This window comes from Camelus bactrianus, chromosome 9 (assembly GCF_048773025.1).
Source record: "Camelus bactrianus isolate YW-2024 breed Bactrian camel chromosome 9, ASM4877302v1, whole genome shotgun sequence".
In the NCBI taxonomy this organism is placed as follows: Eukaryota; Metazoa; Chordata; class Mammalia; order Artiodactyla; family Camelidae; genus Camelus; species Camelus bactrianus.
Window position 1 is genome coordinate 38,803,920 of NC_133547.1, and position 19,120 is coordinate 38,823,039.

At 41.7% G+C, this 19,120-nt stretch overlaps 1 long non-coding RNA gene across 3 annotated transcripts in view; it reads right to left on the minus strand.

The window, feature by feature from the left end:
* The window catches only part of LOC123614277 (uncharacterized), a 74,416-nt gene that overhangs the window by 14,546 nt on the left and 40,750 nt on the right, over positions 1-19,120 (minus strand). For 2 of the 3 annotated variants that reach the window (XR_012509159.1, XR_012509161.1), the window contains 2 exons: positions 10,139-10,228; positions 180-4,684 (listed from right to left, as the gene is read on the minus strand). This is a non-coding gene — a long non-coding RNA (uncharacterized LOC123614277). The remainder of the gene's footprint in view (positions 1-179; positions 4,685-10,138; positions 10,229-19,120) is intronic. The other variant, XR_012509160.1, reaches the window with a different exon arrangement.

A 19,120-nucleotide genomic window follows, 5' to 3' on the forward strand; every position in this document is an offset into this window, starting at 1 on the left:
GGACATGAGGCCTTGAAAAAGGCTGTTTTCTACATTACCAGCATTTAATTGAAACATTCTGGAACCACCAGTCCCAGGACTTAAAAATAGGGCATCACAACAAAAGACTCAATGGTAACATTTTCATTTAGGAAATTTCATTTTCTTGCCTAAATGATATGGAAGTAGATCGGGCTCACCTTACAGAAAGGCCGAGCGTCACCGGTTTCACCCGCACACGCGCAGATGGGCGCACAGAACTGGAAGGGTTCACAGATGAAGCAGACTAGCAAGAAATGGACGCAGGTGATGGGTACACAAGTGTTGGTTGTATTAGGCTCTGCTGAGTCATTGTGAATGTTTTAAATTTTCCATAAAAAAGAGGAAAAGGCAGTGTTGATTTCACAGGCTGCAAAGGATTTTTCATAGTTATTCTTTCCTCCCACGGCTCATTTCATGAAAATTTCCCCCAAGCTTCACCGTGTCTCTAAGTCACAGGACCTAGAGGCACTGCAGATATTGCTAAGCCCGCTCTGAAGCTCTCCGTGCTGATGTGGAAAGCAGAAGCCTGCTCTGGCAGAGGAAGGGCGGTGCCCAGGCGGAAGGCATGGGAAGTGAGTGGGCAGCAGGCTGAAGGGACCGAAAACAGCAGGGCAGTAGCAGTGCTTCCACTGAAATGCGCTGGGACCAGCTCACCTGTACTAGAGGGCACCTAGCATCCCCGGGACACTCAGCTACTAACTCAAGTTCAATCCACGAAGCATTTTGTTGAACAGCCATCATGAGCCAGGTCGGGGCGCTGAGCACAGAGCACATGACTATGAGTGAGTGCCACCATCTGCACAAGCTCAATCTTCATTGTCTTTAAAAGTTGAAGCACATTGACTAAACTGTCTGCAAACTCAGTCGTCTTAGCAGCATTAACCTAAGGAAGAAAAATCTCCAAAGACAAACTCTACAAATGCTGCTGTTCCACACCAGCTCCACCTGCATGCAGAGCATGTGAGCTGATGACATGCTTGCCTCCTTCTTAGAACAAGTTTTAAAAAGCAAGGCAAAACTAGGCTTTTCTAGAGAGGACCGAGATGGGCAAGATAACGCGCTGCTGATGGGCTGACGGATGCTCGGTGTTCGTAGGACAGAACCACGAAGCAGAGCACAGTGAGAAGGCGATTCACGCCGATTCCACTTTGGAACAAAGGTCTGAAAAGTCACAAGGGTCCTTAGCGCAGGTCATGCTGGGTTTTGTCGCTGTAGGGAATGGGAAATGGAGCAGTGAGGAAATAAGCCGATTGATAACGGACCGCCCAATGCCTCATCCATCTAAAGCAACGTCCCCTTCCCCCTTCTCTTCCTTCTTGACAGCTGGCCCAGAGAACCTAAACTTAGCAAGGGTGAGGTGTAGGAAACCAGATAGCGCATTCTACAGTTGGATAGGAAATACTGGGCTCAATGTGTTTAAGGTTAAGATTAATTCCTCACTTCCTCTGAATCTATTTTAAAAACAGAGCAAAGGATGGCATATGCTTTCTTCTAACAAAATGACAGATGATCAAAGGAGCAACATGATCCTTCTGTCAAACCCTCCTACTGCCATGGCCCTTTGCCTACAGAAGTTTTTTTTTTTTTAAGTATTTTATCATTGCGGTTAAAACTTGGTTGCCTGTGTTTATTCAATAGTGGCAACAGCCAGAATAATGGTGAGTAGTGATTGGTGGAATTGACACAAGCCAGTAGAACAAAGGAAAATTTTCGTGGGATTGTTCTTAAACATCGACTTCACAGCAACCAGCAAAGACCGCAAGGCGCTCTCTTTCTCAAGCCTGTGAGACCTGGTGGCTGAGAGCAGAAATCTGCCCGCCGCTGAGGTGGAGAATCAATTTTTCTGATTTGCAGTAACAATCCTAATTAATGTTGGCTCGTTATTATTCCTTGTGTTCTGTAAACAAGAGCTCCCTTTCTGCATAGCCGCTCATTAGGGCTGATTTAATTGAATCTCAGAAGGAAAGGCATGACCGCCTCGGGAAGCAGAGGGCTGGAGGCTTCTGAGCGAGCAGCGGTTCACAAGTGACTCATGAGCCACATGCGGAGGAAGAAACACGGACCCTCTCCCCTCCCCTTCTTCCACCGGCGTGGTTTAGGGGATCATCACTAACTGTTTTCACCACAGTCTGCCTTTGCCTTGCTCCTCTGCGGTTGTCAGTTTTTATGTCCCTCGAGCTCTGGCCCTCTTTGAGCTTTTCAGGACCCCAGATATCGAGGAGAAATGCTGTTCAATCTAGGATCCTTTCAGGAGAAAGAAAATCAGGGCAGAGATTGGCAGGCCATCAGATTCTATTGATTCCAAATGCCACTGTTACTGCTCCAACTAAAGTGCTTTTTTCAGTCAAGGCACTTTTCAACTCTGGGTGGAACGTGATCTTTCTTTGAATAGGGTTCATTATCCAGTCCCTTCAGTCAGTCATTCCTTCATGGATCCTACAAGGACTTCTGGAGTTCCTGATGGGGGTTGGGCTCCACTCTGGACACTGGGGTGAGTGTTGAACAAGACACAAAAGGTTCCTGCTTTCAGGGAGATTATACCCCAGTGCAGGGAGACAGACAATAATGTGCCAGCAAATGAATGAACAGAAGGACGGAGCCACAGAGAAAATAACACAACATGGTGCAATTATAGCCGCCAAGTGAGTCAACTGGTTGGGTCTCTGGATGACTGGCTGAGACGACTCTCTGAGGAGGTGCCATTTAAGCTGGGATGCAGGTGATGTGAAGGAGTCGGCCGTGCGGAGATGGGGGGCATTCCTAGTGGGGGCACAAGTACAGAGGCTACAAGGCACTAACAGGCATAGGAAGTTCAAGGAGCCTCGAGCAGACCAGCAGGGCTGGAGCAGGCAGGGTGGGCACAGGGAGGCCTGTCACAGAGCGGGTGACGCCAAACCCGGCAGGGCCTTCCCCGAAGACCACAGCAAGGAGTTTGCTGCAGCAGGATAGCAGTGGTGGGGAAGGGGCCTTACAAGGGAGAATGACACGATCAAATCTTTAATTTTCTGGCTGCTGTGTGCAGAATGTACTGGAGAAAGAGGAAAAGTGGCGATGATGAGACTAGGAAGCTATTACAGTTCCCATGAGAAATAATAGAAAGGTAACAATCTCAGAACAACAGTTAGCATGCATTCCGTGCTCACTGTACAGCAGGCATCGTGCTAAGCCTTGCATGCGCCGCCTCATTCCTTTCTCCTAATACCCCACGAGACGTTAAGAGAGATTAAGTAACATGTCCAAGGTCACCCGCAATGGATCTGGATCCAAACCCAGGCAATCTGACTCCCACATTCACCTGCTTTGGAACTTCAGCAATGAGCACAATGTGAACCCTGGAAAGATATCTGTTTTAAGACAATTACACACACCCCTCCATACATATCTGACCCAGTCCTGGAGTTGGAAATGATTTCCTCTGGTAATTCTGATTTAATGATTGTTACATTGTGTGTCTTCGTGGATATGTGTAGAGTTAAATAATTTACATACTTTTCTGCCTAGGAAGAGCTTTAGCGTTGAGTTATCTCCCCAGGTGACTTGGTTTCAGCCTCTGACGGAAGCAGATGAGCACCGTGGGGGAATCCCAGCCATTTTTTAGCCTAAACAACAATCAGTGACTTAAGAGTCTCCCCCCGGGGGGCACCAGGACAGCAGTGCCTGCTGTGGAGTGTCTCCTAAGTGTTCCTGGGGGTTCTCTGAGGATAGTTCACACACTCCACAATCCCTGCTGGGACTCACTGATAACTCCTCTGGACACCTGCTTTGTCCCTCACCTGGTTCCCTAAGCCGGGACCCAACCCCTTCCACAGCCACCAGGACCTCACCCCCACCAGGTGTGCCTGGCTCCCAGCAGCATTCCACGGGGGAGAAAGGAGCCAGCTTCACTAAGACCCAGACTCCTGCCACCTGAAAGTCCGCCTCCCAAGGAGGTAGCACTCATCCAATTTAGAAACATCCAACATCTGCGTCTGAAACATTTGCCTTTTGTTTATAGCACTGACTTCCAGGTATTCCCGAGATTAACCAGTGCATATTTATTCTGAAGTTATGTGACAATTGTGTGATGGGAAATAAGCAGGTGGCTCCTCTGTGACTGACCTGCTCCTTCTATAGCTAGAGAAGGTTGGCGGTTTTAGATAGGACCCTCTCTCCAAAAACCATTTTCAGTTTCCTTTGAGCAGGCATTCTGCTTCATGTACAATAGCATAATTCAAACATACTGCCCAACCAACAAAGACTGGCCAAATAAATTACAGCATACTTTATAAGGAAATATTAGTTGACCATTTTTAAAAATTGTCACAGAATACATAATGACACAGAAAGATATTTATGCTGTGTTGGTAAGTGTAAAAAACAAGTTACAAAAATATATATAATCCTTTCATATATATATATGGATTTCTGGTCATCTTTGTTAACATTTTATAATCTGCATTTTATAATGTTTTATAATGGAAGTGTTTTACTTTGTAATATGAAAAAAAATCAATTAGAGTGTTCTTTAATTCATAAGGCCTCAGCCAGTGCAGGAGCTAAAGGAAGACTTACAGACCAGAGTTGAGATCCACGCCAGACTTGGGCCTTAGAGCAGGGCTAGTCCACAGACATATGATGACAGGAGACACAAGTCTATGTCATTTAGAATTTCCCAGTAGCCACACTTAAGAAACAAAAAGAAAGAAGTGAAATTAATGTTAATGATTTGTTTTACCCAATATATCCAAAGTGTTATCACATGTTGATATGCAATCTATATAAAAATACTGAGACATTTTATATTCTTTTTCCCTAAGACTTGGAAATGTTTACCCTTAAGGTGCATTTCAAGAGTTCCAGGGGGTGGCGAGTACAGCTCAGTGGTAGAGCACATGCTTAGCATGCATGAGGTCCTGGGTTCAGTCCCTAGTACCTCTATTTAAATTAATTAATTCAAGAAACTAATTACCTGCCCCTCCTCAAAAAAGAGTTCCATAGGGCACCTGTGGCCAGCGGTTACCTTTTGTGAGAGCAGTGAGGAGAGGGGAGGGAGGAGCCTCAGTGAGGGGGGTTTCCTTTGCACCCAGAGAAAAGATGGCAAGTATCAGAGGGAGGCTGAGAGAACGCTCCTGTTGCTTCCCTCTCTTTGGTCTCTGGGACCTGGGAGAAAGAGCAAGCTCTCCTGGAGACTCTGTAAGAGCTGGGTTTCAGTGAAGGTGAGGAAGTGGAGGGAACATTCTGTGGTAAACAAGTGTGTGAGGGGGCGGGGGGTTTACAGCTGCACAGGGATTGCAGGGGACACGCTGGGAGGATTGGCAGAAGGCCCCACGGTGGGAGGAAGAACCAGGGGCTGAAATGCTCAGAACAACACGGGATGGGCTACATGCGAGGAAGCATGTGCAGAGGGCTTATGTTTTGGGTGGTGGCTAGCTCTAACAGGGATGAGAAGCAAGAAACTAATTGGGCTCGTGGTTCCAACAGAACTTTGGCAAGCAGGTCTCTCCCTGCCCTTCTGAGGGAGGCTTATGGAAGCCTCTGCAGCTGGTGCCCAGTCCCTCTGTCCTTTACCTGCCTCATGTTGGCTGATGCTAGGGAAACACACATAACTTACATCCTTGAAGTAGTCAGAAGTTCTAATGAGCTCTGTATATATAATCTAAGAATTCTGAAGCTGAGTTTTTAGGGCTAATCCTTCTCAAAACATTCTAGATCTAGATGAACAGTTTCCACAAAGGGCATGACCCTAAACTTAATTCGGAAAATATTACCAACTAAACATGGAGACAGAAAATAGTGGGATAAAATGGAGCTAGACATTGGCAAGATTTGTTCTGCTTTCCTAAAATATAGATCAATAAAATTGACCCCTTAAGTTACTTAACCAATTTCCCCAATAAATTCAGAAACCCACATAGTAATTATTAAGATAATCTTGGTATGTACCAAGTGCACAATAAACTACCACTTTACTTGAATACATTAAAGGCAAAAAATCCAAGTCAACTAAATTTAAGAAGTGAAATTAATTTTAATAATTTGTTTTACTCAACAAATCCAGTCTTATTCTACGTCAATGTACAATCTATATAAAAATTTTATAGTTCATTTTATTCTTTTTCACTAAGACTTGGAAACATTTACACTTAAGGCACATTTCAAGAGTTCCATGGGCACCTATGGCCAGTGACTACTGTTTGCAGTTCGTATTTGTTACTAAAGTACAAAATACTCTTGTATTTGTTAGCTAACTCCAGTGGAGAACATTGCTCATTGGATGGTTCAGTTTCCCTTGCAAGATCCCACTGAGAATTGTTAGAAATAAACAAAATCTATAACTTTCTTGAGGAACTTTATGATCAGAAAAAAAAACCTCAGAATAAAGAAATCCTCTTTTTCAGAGAAAATGTTTCCTCTGTAATGTTTCATCCTTTGCAATAGTGAGAACTTTTATTTAGACAGTTTCTCTTTTTGCTCTGGGCACCAGGAAACTCAGCAAAAGCTGATGTTCAAGCAGAAGTCTATATTGTATTGGCTACTCTTGCAATCCATGGTCCTGATTTCCTAACATATTATTGCGTGTACACACACATACAGAGACGTACACACATGCCTACACCTTTTTCGAAGAGATGGGACACGAATGATTTAATTGCTGCATAATGGAAGGCACCAAAGACTTGGGCTGAGGAGAGCCCACCACGAGACTCATCTTAGCAGGCACCAGCTGGGTAACTTCGGACATGTCACTTACCTTCTCTAAGTTTAGTTTCCTTGTCTATGAAAGATCTATTTGGTCTCTCCCTCAAAGAGTTTTGAAGATTGAATTAGATGATGCGAGAATAAGTAGTAGGTAGTGCCATTTCTCTCAGCACTTTTCTCATCCTGTTCTGGCCATTTGCCTGTCCTGGCTACACCCCAGAGCTGGATTCAGCAGATCTGGTTCATATCCAGGTCTACCAAACCAGAACCCAAAGGTTATGGCTTAGGCATGTTGTTTCATACATTTCCCTAAAACGAGCACCAGAATTCAGTATGTTCCCAGGAAAGGGGGCCGCCTAGAAGCCTCCTGATACATGTTATAGCCCCAACCCCTACAACTACATACATCCTTGGCTTGCTCCAGGACTTCTGGAAAAATCAGTATCTTCTACTTCAGTCTCCCTCTTGGGTAGCAAGGGTCCTAAGAGCTGTGGCCGGCAGAGGTGTGAGGGGCGAGCCCCCCCACTAGGTATCATTTCCCTGATGCCCCCACCATCACCCTACCCAGTGTACATTAGGTGCCCCTTCCAAGTGCTCACCTGCACCCCGTGCAAGTTTCTACCTCTGTTCTCGTCAAACCTCACATTATTTCTCTCCTAGTCTCCCTTCCTGGAGTGTGAGCTCCTTCAGATTGGAATATGTGTCTTAACTCACCTTAGAATCCCTAACACAGGTAATACAGGTGTTAACACAGTGCATGATGAAGAACCCTTCCCTTCCTTCCATCTTTCCATTTCTTTTATTTTGTCTTGGATATTTTCCCTACTTTTGGAGGTTAGGGGCAGAAGATGCTCCAAAATAGAGGGTGAGATCATTGATCATTTTACTGAGAATCTGGGGAAACGGTAGTTAGGGAGAGAGCCAGATGAGGGAAGGAAGCAAACATTTACTGAGTGCCTACTGTGTATGCTAGGCAGCCTCACCTGCACATCTCACTTAAGTCTTCCAACCCTCATCCCTACATGCTTGTGCTCTCATTCAAGCACTCACCCATTAACCCTCACAATGACTTCAAGTCAAAAACTTGACTGAACTTGAGCAAATTACATGAGCAAGTTAATTACACGTTACAGGGATACCAAAATAGGCTTTTAAAATAGAACGACACCCATTTTGATGATCCCTAATCCCAAGAAAGCAAATCCAACATCAGAAGTCAAGAGCCCATTATTTGTATCTAGATCATCCACCCCTGGGCAGTAAGTCAGAGAATTAAGATAATTACACACTTTCTGGTTCATTATCTGTGACGAAACATCCTACAGATATGTAAAATGTCAGGGGGGCTGCACTCCCGTGCAAGCTATTACAGGAATCTGTTACAGATTTCCCTGATGCTCAGCAAGGTCAAACACACCACATATCAGCACATGCAAGACTAGAATTCCCACCCACTGCTGCCTGCCCTGCCTGCAGCCCCACTCTTTCCGTGAGCCCCAGCCTCATTCTCAACCTCCACCTGGGCCTCCCCACTCCATTCTCTCAGTGGCGTCTCTGTCCCTTGCTCTTATGCCACACTATCCACAGGCTCGACTTCAGCTTTACCAATGGTTATCCAGGGCCCTTGGAAATGGAGGGCAGTGGGTCAAAAGCATGCAGGGGTACCCCTGACATATATACATGTGAACAAAATACCTTCCATATCTTCCCTTCCAATTAGATCCATTGTCAAGTTTTTTGGCCAGGAAAGATGAGGCAGGCATGACTGACTGCTTCCTCAATGCATTCCCACCACCCTTTTCTTTGCTAACAGGATGTAGGATGCTGCTTACATCGCTGAACAGCCACAGGCTCAGGGATATAACACAGTGTCAGCCTATAAGGGGAAGTCTGCTGGAGGCCTCAGAGAAAGGTGTCCTCCCTGATAAAAGGAGATTCGTGGAAACAAACTCTCCTTTCTGCCTTTGGACATTTTCATGAAAGGACATGATGCTTGGAGCTGCTGCAGCCATTTTGTGCCCATGAGGGAAAAGCCAAAGAGTATGAAAGAAGCTCACCTGGAGCCCACTTAACCAATTCTGAGACTTTGTGAGAAAACTAATTCTTTACTGGTTAAGTCACTTTTATTTGGGTATTCTGTTACAGCCAAAAGCATCTTTGTTGACTCAAGGGAAAAGCCCAGAACATCTAGTTTGTTATTCATACTAATGGGCTAGACAGAGAACAAGACTTAAGTAACAAGAATACATCTCTGCATTTCTGGTTTCACGGCAGGTATAAGAGTCATTTGAGGAAGAAAGACTTCCTTGGATCTGGCCTCTCTATGGCTTGTGGAAATGGCCAAAAACATCCTGATATCTATTAAGAAACAGTAACTGTGGCCAGCCTCTGTCTGGCAACCTCGGCATCTTAGAACCCAGGGCAATATTGAAAAACCAGGTTCATGTGCCTTACAACAAGTTTTTCAACTGGGATAAAATTCTATCCCATAAACATCAATTATATTTGAAACTTATTCTTCTGGGATATAGAAATCATGACCAAGACTACAGAATCCTAGAATTTTAAAGTTGGAAAATAGTTGGAGATTATCTCTGGCAACCATTTTATTTTACAAATGAGAAAAAAAATTGCCTGATGCATTTCCTACAGACAATTACTGAGATCATGAAAACTAACAAAATCCTCACTCCTTCATATAAGGGAGAATTTCTTCAATGACTTTCAGACCATCTATTTTAAACAAGATGGTTTCTTTCTATCAGGTATTGGAATGTAGAATTCTCTTTATATACATCCATTGAATAACGTGGAAAAAATGAACTCACACAAAAGGAAAATAAACGGATGCACTCAAGATGTTGTCATACGGGCTGCTGTCCTAGGCTGCCATGCTTCTGAATTGGTGTCAGGATAAGCTATTCCTTCAAGTAATTAAACCAGAATGAATAAATGAAATTTGCACTTGTGCATGGTTCCCCTCTAGGATCTCACAAACATGTGAGCAAATGCTTATTAACCATCCATAGAATGTTGTCTTCCTACAACTATTTTACCAAGTACTTACACCTCCACTCATGGGACAGTCTCAGTGCCCTTCTCAAGTCTAAAATAAAATAATTCTGTAACAGTCTTTAAGTCAAATTCAGCCACGCATCTCACCCCGAGAAACGAATAGGAGAAGTTCCCACCTCAACTCTGTTCCCTGCCTGCCCTCAGGAATCACAAGGTGAAGGGAAGGCAGGACCTAAATAAAACTTTCAGAGTTGTAACAAGCAATGTGGATAAAGTTCCTATCAAAATAACAGCATCTGTACTTTGATAAGGGACATACATATTAAAAAATGGAAATGAATTTGAGAAGTTTTATGATCCTACAGTTGGGAAGTTCAGAACTAAGATAATTATAAAGGGAAAAAAACCTAGAAATAACACTCACCTTGTAGTGAGCCCCAACCTCATAGTCAGGAGGCCACCACTTTGGGGTAATTTCAAGAGTGTAAGGATGTGAGACTTCAGAGCAAATATCCTAGGGAGAGATAACATGCTGATTTAAGTTTATACTCAGATCAAATGTGGAGAGAGCTATTCCTGAACTCGTTTGACTAGTGTAGACAGAAGAGAGCCTGAGTTGGAAGAAAGGATGTGTAAGATACCAAGAAGTGCTGAAGTGAACAGCAGAAAATGGGTCTGACAGTAATCCCACTCCTGGGCATATATCCAGAAGGAACTCTACTTCAAAAAGACACCTGCACCCCAATGTTCATAGCAGCACTATTTACAATAGCCAAGACATGGAAACAGACTAAATGTCCATCAACAGATGACTGGATAAAGAAGCTGTGGTATATTTCTACAATGGAATACTACTCAGCCATAAAAATGACAACATAACGCCATTTGCAGCAACATGGATGTCCCTGGAGAATGTCATTCTAAGTGAAGCCAGAAAGAGAAAGAAAAATACCATATGAAATCACTCATATGTGGAATCTAAAACAAAACAAAGCAAAACAAAACACAACATAAATAAAAAACAGAAACAGACTCATAGACATAGAATACAAACTTGTGGTTGCCAAGGTGGAGGGGGGTGGGAAGGGATAGACTGGGAGTTCAAAATCTGTAGATACTGACAGGCATATGTAGAATACATAAACAAGATTATACTGTATAGCACAGGGAAATATATACAAGATCTTGTGGTAGGTCACAGCGAAAAAAATGTGACAATGAATATATGTATGTTCATGTATAACTGAAAAATTGTGCTCTACACTGGAATTTAACATAACACTGTAAAATGACTATAACTCAGTAAAAAAAAAAAAGTTTAAAAAAATAAAATAAAGTAAAATAAAATAAGAAAATGGGTCTGAAATAAAGAAATTCTCCCTTCAGCCCCCTCCTGGTTTTCTTCCTGTGCAGAGAATTAAGCATGGTGTTCCTCAGAGGCTTTAGAGCATGGTTCCAGGAGCAGACAGTGCATTCCTTCCAAAAACGGGGCTGCCCACAAATCTCTAGGCAGCAAAAACAAAACCACTTGCTTGAGTTTATCTCTAGCACATAGTCATTAGTCAAATCTTAGAGGTGTTTCTCTGAGGGAGAAGAGCAAATGAAATACGTGAAGACTGTGGTGCAATAAAGACTGTGCCTGGTCATTGTCCCTGGTTCCTAGAACAGAGCTTCAAAAGTCCTTGGAATCTCCTGAGTGTACTGGGCTAAGTTGTGTCACCCCAAAGTTTATTGAGGTCCTAACCCTCATTACTTCGGGATGTGACTGTATTTGGAGACAGCATCTTTGAAGAGGTAACTGAGGTAAATGAGGTTGTAAGGGTGGGGCCCTGATCCAACATGACTGGTGTCCTCATAAGAAGAGATGAGGACACAGACATACACCGAGGGGAGACCATGAGAAGACACCCAGAGAAGAGAGCCATCTTCAGGGCAAGGAGACGACTCAGAAGAAATTAAATTTGCCAACACCTTGATCTTGGATTTCTAGCCTCCAGAATTGTGAGAAAATTAATTTCTGTCATTCAAGCCACCCAGTCTGTGGTACTTTGTACAGCAGCCTCAACACATTAATACACTGAGTGAAGACGTGTCTTTGCAACGAGGTGACTCTTGGTGGATGCCTTGATACCTTCAGGATAAGGACTGACCATCAAAAAGAACAGTCACATGATTAGAGGGTTGGAACTTTGGGCAGCTGGATCTCCAGGGAGGGCAGGGTGCTGGAGACTGGGTTCACTCATGTGGCCAAGATTTACTCAACCATGCCCAGGTAGAGAAACCCCAATAATAACTCTGGACCCAAGCTTGGAAGATCTTCTGGTTGGTGAACATATTGATGTGCTGGGAGGCTAACATGCTGGGATTCCATGAAAAGAGGACACAGAGAAGCTCTGAGCCCCCATCCCCCAGACCTCGCCCCATGAGTGTCTTCCATTTGGCCATTCTTGATCTGTATCCTTTCTGATGAAACTGTAATAGTGAGCATAAGGCTTTTAGTGACCTCAGTGAGTCGTTCTAGCAAACTCCTGAACCTGAGAGGGTCATGGAAACCCCCAAATTTATGGCTGGTTTTCAGAAGTGGGTATAGTCCCTGAGACTTGTGGCTGAAGTCTGAAGTGGGTGCTGTCCTGAGGAGGACTGAGTCCTTAAACCCGTGGGGTCTGAGGCTAACCTTGAGAATTCGTGTCAGAAGGTGAATTAAATTGCAGGACACCTAGTGGGTGTCAAGACAATTGGTGTCAGAACAGTAATAGTCTTCTAAGAACCCTGTTGTTTGAATTCTTTACACAAAGCATTTTTTTCTGTTGTTCCAGGTGTAAAACATTCCTTTCTTAGAAGGAATGTTCCTCTAAATGTTCCATTATTTAAGGTTATTAAGACATTTTAGAAAGTGAATCTGAGTTACATTAAATGTAGCTGACTAGTTGATTTTTGTGGTCTCAAATGAAATCAAATACTGAAAATAAAACACCAGTTTTGGATCATTTTGAGAATTCTTCAAACTCCACTAGTTCAATATGAATAGAAATAATATTTATTATTTTATGATATTTGCTTATACTATCACAGTGGAATGGTCTTATGACAGGTAATGCTCAGATGAAAATATCAGAGACTACAGCCTTTTCATGACAGTACTTAGTTTCATGGCAGTACTTAGATCATTTGTTTTTTCCAGATGAGGCATACTTGTGACCAAAATTTATGGTGGGAAACAATAGATTCGAACTCTATTGTTTACTGTTGGCTTTTTAAAGATAAAATAAGAACACTTAAAAACAGAAAGGGATGAGGATTTTTACACTAATTAAAGCCATAAATTATGCTAAAAAGAAGGATTACCTGAGACAAAGAAAAAAAAAAAGATCCTGATTACTTTGTAAAATATTTTAAATGACAATGCTGGTAGAACTTTCCTATAGTCATTGGTTAAACTGAAGTTTAAAGTCTTGAGATGGAAAGAGGGAATAGCGCCTGAGAATGTCTTTGCTAAAGCATAGAAAAGGATTTACATTTAGAAAGACAAACCATTTTATTAGACTAATGACCAGGAGCCTTCTCACCTAGGCACGGGGTAAAGTCGCTCTGTGACTCTTTATCCTGGCTAGAAGTGGAAAGAAACAGGGAGAGGGAGAATACTAACCAATTCAGCCCCCTAAAGATTTTCATAAGCAATACACTTTGCTCATCCAAACAACCCAAAGTTCTGGTAACAGCAGCTATCTGACTTACTAATAGCCAAAGTATATTACATCCCTGTGACTTGTTTACTATACAACTGGAGGTTTGTACCTCTTAAGTCCCTTCACCTATTTCCCCCACCCTCCCACCCCCACTCCCTTCTGGCAACCACCTGTTTGTTCTTTGTATCTATGAGTCTGTTTTGTTTTGTTTTGTTTTGCTTGTTGTTTAGATTTCACACATAAGTCAGGTCATGTTGTATTTGTCCTTCTCTGTCTTACTTTATTGCACTTAGCACAATATCCTCCAGATTCATGCATGTTGTTGCAAATGGCAAGATTTCATTTTTTATGACTGAGTAATATTCTGTTACACACACACACACACACACACACACACACACACACATATATATGCCATATCTTCTTTATTCACTTGTCAATTGTTACACACTTGGGTTGCTTTCATATCTTGGCTATTGTACATAATACTGCAATAAACACTAGAGAGAATATATCTTCTCGAATTAGTGTTTTTGTTTTCTTCAAGTAAATACTTTCTGAGGTGAAACTGCTGATTATATGACAGTTCAATTTTTAATTTTTCAAGGAACCTCAATACTGTTTTCCATTGTGGCTGCACCAATTTACATTCCCACCAACAGCGCACGGGGTTCCCTTTTCTTCACATCTTTGCCTGCAGTCATGTGCTGTCTTTTTGATGACAGCCACTCTAACAGGTGTGAGGTAGAAGCTCGTTGTGGTTTTGATATTGTCATTATTCTTAAGGTTGACATCAAGTGGTTCTAATAATGCCAAAAAATTTTGGAGAAATCCAAGAAGAATACTCATAATTCCCTTAGCAAAAGCAAGAGCAAAGGAATTGCATAAGTGGAAGTTGAGTTAAATTATGTCCAAATTCTTTCTTCTGAGAAAGAAACAAAGCGGTCAGAAACTGGTACAAATGTGGTACAAATATGACAGGATAGAAAACACGGAGACCAAAGCAATTACTCCTTTAATCTCCTAGCATGCAAACATTGTTGTAGAAAGTTGGAATGAGATTTGACCCCAAATTAAATGGGAATGAAGTGATTTTTTTTCCAGGAAACTAGTTAAGAAATTAAGAGGGATGTGGAGCTATGGTTATTAAAATAAAATTTAGTAAAAGTCAATCATGTGTTTAAAAGACAAAAGCAATTGTTTACAGATGTTCTCGTGGGTGAGAGGAAGGCCGCGGTCTATAGTGACCTGAGGCACGTCAGATTTTTTTTTTTAAAAGGAAAACCTATAATATAGCAAGATGTTCATCAACTCCAACCACAATTTAATGAGTCTCAAGAAACAGAGGAAATGTATATAAACTATCACTTTTTTAGGCATTGAGTAAAAATTATTTGTAATTTATCTTAAAATGGGTCAGCCAAAAAAGTTATGTATATGTGCGTATGTTGCTCAGTCTAGGTTTTGGGTGTACGGTTATTCACTGAACAATTCTCCATACTTTTCTGTGTGTTGAAAATTTTTTATTAAAAAAAGTCTAAGAATCAGTTAACCAAACAAAAAGAATTTGAAAAGAAATATACAAAGGCTAAATAATTCAAATACCCCATTACTGGTGCCCAAACGAAGCAAACACCATTGACTCTTCCTGAAACTTGGTTAAAAGGCACAAATAAAGACTAGTTTCCATCTTAGGCCTATTATAAGAGTTTATATATTTGTATTACATAATGCAAATTGAGACCTCTGGGAAACAAGTAGAATGAATACATTTTCATTGTAATCAATTAAAATAAAGATGTTTTGGTGTTTGTATTTACACCAAAGAGATAGATAGTATTTGCCAATGCATAGGATGAAATTCTGAAATCAACTGGTATGTGCCCAGCTCTGTGGAGGATATATGCCCCCAGGGCATTTATGCCTGGACAAGAAAATGAGACTTCCCACAAAATAATTACAAATGATGTAAAATACAGAGCTAAATTAAATGCAGTTGTGGATTAAAATATATTATAGATTTACAAACATAGGGCATATCTGGTAGGCAGAATGGTCCCCCAAAGATGTCCATATTTTAATATGGACATATGTTACCTCTGTGGGTGTGATTAATTTAAGGATTTTGAGATGAAGTGATTACCCTGGATTATTCTGAATAATCACAGAGGTCCTTATAAGAGGACAGAAGGGGAGTCAGACATGACCAAAGAAGCAGAGGTTGGAATGATGTAGGGTAACAAGCCAAAGAAGGTTGCAGCCTCTAGAAACTAGAAAAGGCAAAGAAATGGATTCTTTCCTAGAATCTCTATAAAGAACACAGACTTACGATTTCATTTTAGATTTCTTCCAGAACTGTAAGATAACAAAGAGTTCTGATGTTTTAATCCATTCACTAAGTCCAGGGTAATTTGTTACAGCAGCAATAGGAAACTAATTGCTGGGGTGCTGCAGTGGTCAGGAAGAAGAGGAATCAATAGTTATTAAACAGAGAGGGCTTCACGGGGGAGATGACACATGTGAAAGGCTTTGAAGGCTGTGTCAGTTGCAGATTGTCTGTCTGCGTGTAACAGAAAGCTATTACAATGATGTAAGCAAATAGAGTCACTTATTGTTTTCACACCACAAAGAGTGTGGAAGTGGGCAAGCCAGACTGATTACAGTGAATCTGTGACATCAAGTCTTTGGGATCCTTTTAACGTTGGGCATTCCATCCTTAACATCCGTTCAGCCTTACAGTTGCCTCATAGCCAGAAGATAGTTGCTCCATCTCCAGCCTAAGATAGGAAGAAGAAAGGAACAAAGAGGGAAACGTGGTACCTATATCAGGAAGGCAAAAATTTACTGGACATCCCAGCAGATTAACCAGAACTGTGTCACCTAACCATTCCTAGCCCAAAGAAAGCTGGCAAAATGTAAATTAATGCACCAAACAAAACTGGGATTCTGCTAGCAATGAAGAAGAAGAGAATGTACATTAGACAGGCAACTAGGAGCATCTGAAAGAAAGGACCTACAAGTTCTGAACAGTTGCAGAAGCCAGGATGGCATTCTAAACAAGACAGCACATCACCAAGTCGGGTAGAAGTAAACTTAGAAGGGGGTGGAGAGAAAATCATTATCATTGGCCTCCCATATAGGACCCTTCTTCCTACCTTGGCACTGTTCTCATACTCATTAATTTCCCACAAGTAGCTTCACTCTTTGTGGTACTGAATGCCAACAAGAAGGCACTCCCACTTTCTACTCCCCCATCGTGTCAAAACTCCCTGCTCCAGGGAATCTTCCACGTTTCTCTTTCCTGCTCCATCTTCTGCGAATCAGGAGGAGCCTCTCCTTTACTTTTCCTCAGCCTGCCTGTTAAGATGATGCCAACAGAGACATGAAAAGAATGTGTATGTTAGAGCTTTCCACCACTTGCTGCTTGGAACCCCTTTGCCACCAAGTGAACAACCCAGGCCAGATGCTGGAGGAAAAGAGACAATGCAGAGAAGGGCCTGAGATGTTCCCAGCCATCCTGGCTGAAGCCTCTGATATGTGAGCAAGGCCATTCTCAGGCATCCACTCCAGCTGAGCCATCCGGCACCAAAAGAACTGACCAGCAACCCCCAGGATCCTGAGGAATAATCAATGTTTGCTGCTTTAAGTCACTAAGTTTTGGCATCCTTTTTATGTAGGAAGAACTAACCGATGCTCACGACATTGAAGAGTGTCATTTTCCCAGCCTTCCGCCATGGATAGTACCGTGGGATTAAGGAAGAGGACTACAGCAGCACAGGATTTAGGGGTTTAGAGGCCAAATACCACATAAACTTACAGCTCACAGGTCATGAATTTACAGCTATGAATAGAGATTAATGGGAGATGAGATTGGATAAGTAAAATGAAGCCAGATTATGGGGAAATTATGAAAAGTTAGATATTAAGGAAAGACAGGAAAAGGACATGACGAAAACAGTATTTTAAGATACATTTACTGAAGCTCTGTAGGGTGTACTGGCAGAAATATAAACCACAAACTGGGCAGCTGCTATAACATGGCCACTATAATGTAGGCATGGAGGGGAACCATAAAAGGCCACTAGAAAATTACTTTAAAGCAAAATGTAGAACTCTCAAGAAATCTTATATTTTGTATAACTGTACAATATAAACAACGATGGCAGAGACTGGCTGGTTGTTTACCAAGTCTGTTTCTCTTCCCTCCTGGGCCCACAGCTAGTCTACACTTCCCGGACTCCCCTGCAACAGGGTGTAGCCATGTGCTGAGTTCTGGCCAATGTCATGAGGGCAGAAGTAACCAAATCCACTTCGAGATCTGAACCATAAAAACTGCTGAGGGCTCCTCTGCCCTCTCTCTGTCTTTCCTTACCTACTGGGTGAATGGACAGGATTCTAAGAATATTCCACAAGATGAAGGTGACTAGGTCTGCAAACAACCACATGGACTCCTGCCTACCGAGTAGAAACATTTGCTTTGGACTTTGCAGGGGCAAGAATTAAACCTTTACTCTATTAAGCCATTGAGATGTGATGGTTTGTTTGACATAGCAGCTAGCATTTCTCACCCTACGTAATATGACTCTGTAAATTCAAACCTACTGATTTATAATATTTTTGACCAGACTAAAAGTGGAGAATACAGAGAATAAAGAATAGGCCAAGTAAACAGGCAACTTTCATGGAGTGTAATAAACACAATGTGAGACTTGCAAAGATGGAACTCATATCCTAATATTGGAAGGGCTTATCTTGTTAATAAAAGGCAAATACACAAGAAAAGAGGCAAAGAAATGGCAACGTTCCAGAGTAAGTCAGTAAAGCCTTGTCTGGAAATCCAGGATTCTGACAATATATGCAAATTAGAAGGTATTTAGTTGGGGATAAAAATAGAAACAACACAAATTAAATGGCTGTGGGCATGCTCCATAGAGCCCCAGGCTAGATGAAGGTCGCTGCTCTTCTAAAAGAGGTTACAAATTCAGGCTAGCGTTCAGTTGGACTAATGACATCCACAGCTTCTAAAAGTTCCCTTCTGCTGAAAATCGAGTATCAGATTCAGTCTGTACTTTCCCTGCTGGTAATTTCATCTCTCAGAAGACACAGGAAGCCACAAAGGGAACCGATGTTCCAGACCTAATTCTGGGAAATAAGGGAAATGTGGTTGGTGATTGGATAGAACAGGTCATTTTATTTTTTATTGAAGTAGAGTTGATTTTCAATATTGTGTTAGTTTCTAGTGTATAGCATAGTGATTCAGATATATCTATATATAGATATATATATAGATATATCTATATATATATTCTTTTCATATGTATATTCTTTTCCATATTCTTTTTTATTATAGATTATCATAAGATATTGACCATAGTTCCCTGTGTTATAAAATAGAAACTTGTTGTTTATCTCTTCTGTATATAGTAGTTTGTATCTGCTAATCCCAAACTCCTAACTTATCCCTCCACCCCCTTTTCCCCTTGGTAACCCTAAGTTTGTTTTCTATGTTTATGAATCTGTTTCTGTTCTGTAAATAAGTTCATTTGTCTCATTTTTAAGATTCCACCTATAAGTGGTATCATATGATATTTGTCTTTCTCTGTCTTATTTAATGCAGTATGATAATCCCTAGGTCCATCCATGTTGCTGCAAATGGCATTATTTTATTATTTTTTATTTTTTATGGCTGAGTAATATTCTGTTGTATAAATATACCACAA